The sequence below is a fragment of the Papaver somniferum genome, chromosome 2 (genome assembly GCF_003573695.1).
Source record: "Papaver somniferum cultivar HN1 chromosome 2, ASM357369v1, whole genome shotgun sequence".
Classification (NCBI taxonomy): Eukaryota; Viridiplantae; Streptophyta; class Magnoliopsida; order Ranunculales; family Papaveraceae; genus Papaver; species Papaver somniferum.
Genome location: NC_039359.1, coordinates 202922643 through 202924834, shown reverse-complemented (window position 1 = coordinate 202924834; position 2192 = coordinate 202922643).

The window sequence follows — 2192 nt, the reverse complement described above, 5'->3', positions numbered from 1 at the left end:
CTAAGGATTTGATTTTTCTTTTATTTATTCTTTTTAGTTTTTTTCGTTCTTTGTAATAATGGAGAGTTAACCCTATTCACTAGGGTTGAAGATGAACCAGCTCTAATATGGAGAAGTACAAATTACCTTTGGATGTAGTGGTTGTTGCTATGGTGAAGATCTACCTGGTACCTACAAACGAGTAGCAATGGTTCTTGGGGATGGGACAAGAAGTGGCCACAAACACAAACCTTGGATGTTTACGCGACGATCCTTGGCAGGGAGGAGTGGTGGCTACGAGCAATAACCTTGGCAGGGATAGGTGTGGTAGTTATGGGAACGAACCTTTGCAGGGAGAGGCGTGGTGGTTACGTCCACGGAACTTTGCAATGAGAGGCGTGGTGTCTATGGGAACGAACCTTGGCAGGAAAGAGAAGTGATGGCCACGGCCACGGACCTTAGCAGGGAGAGGCGTGGTGGTTACAGGCATGAATCTTGGCAGGGAGACCTTGGCAGGAAAGAGAAGCGGTAGCCACGGCCACGGCCACAGACCTTGGAAGAGAGAGGCGTGGTGGCTACGTGCACGAACCTTGGCAGGAAAGAGAAGTGGTGCCCACGTCCATGAACCTTGGAAGGAAGGAGGGGTGGTGGCTATGGGCACGAACCTTGGACGAGCATAAGTGGCGGTGGCCACGACTATGAGCTTTGGACGAGCATAGGTGGCCGCATCCAAGAATCTTGGATGAGCGGGAAAGGATTAAGTGGTGGTAGCCACGGCCAAGAGATTTGGATAAGCATAGGTGGTGGTGATGGCCACGGCCAGGAACATTGACGGGCTTTAATCGGTCGTTATGGCCCAAAGGAAGGGTTTCTTCCTTGCATGTAACTGACTTACGTGAGTTTATTCCTTTTTTTTCCCTTTTTTTTTCCGGTGAACTAGCTCTCCTCTAATTCTTTTTCTGTGAAAATTCGCCCATTCTTGCTTGCTTGATCGTAAGTGCGAACTTGGTGTCTTGACTTGATAAAAAAAATTCAGATTTGTGTCTTTTTTCCAAAACAGCCGCAAAATCTTCATCCGAAGTCGGAATAAGGTGATTGACCTCTCATTCTTTATTTAAGAGAAAGATATAATTGCTAGAAAAAGAATTTCTTGATTCAGAGTCCGTTTGGTGGGTGAAAAGGACCTGACACCGAGAATTCAGAACTTTCCAGGAAGAATTTTGTAGGTTTTCAGAACTTTCCAGGAAGAATTTTGTAGGATTTCAGCTGGCACGTAGTCGAGAGTTTCAGATGCCATTTATAGCTCATTCATCGGATTAATGCGCCCTTTTAATATGTTATATTAGACATATATGCGAATCATTTGGTATATATCTCACCTCCAGATTCTTCACCAATTAGCGCCAGTTTTAGTTCTTCCAGAGGACAGTGTAAAAGACGTTTCTGACGGAGTTTTTGCAAAACGACCCGTAACCCTTCTAAACTACATGCCATGTCCTAAAACATTTTTTTTTATGAATGTTTAGGTTGCTAATGGACATGTTTTGTAAATTTTATGGTTTATACTTGAAACATTTTTTGCTAATTATGACACTTTTATGATTTTTCAGCGAGGGTACGACCCAAACAGGGAAATACCTGAGGAAGGAGTCTTGGAGATTGCGGTGGGTGACGTTTTTGATTAAGTGTCTCTCCTTATGAGTTATCTTCAGATATGTTAACACCATCAGTATACTTGGGAGGCGTTCCTAGATCACGCCGTCTTGAGTTGGCGTTGTTCTGGTAACATTTTCTCTGTGAGTGCCTTCAGATATGCGAGATACTCTTTCTTGGTGGTAGTCGTGCCTTCTTGTGTTTCAGTAAGAGATTCTTGTCTTTTCATCAGTTTTGAGAGGATCGGTGATGTTTGACTATGCATTAGGAAGAATGATTTGTGTTATTCCACCGTTGGTGTTACTGGAATTGATATTGGTTGTGGGGCCTGAATTGAGGTTAATGACTAACTAGATCTAAGAACCACCCCTTCTCCTTTTTTTTCAAACGATTAAAGAATTGAATTTGTAGCCGAGAGGTTAATCTCCGGCTGCGGTCGCCAATTTTTAATACCCAAAAATTACTCCTAGGTAAAATAATATACTTTCAAGGTACTTTCTTTAGGTTCGAAAATAAAAATCGTACAAAACGATCCTAAACCAAGAAATTGGCCGTTCACG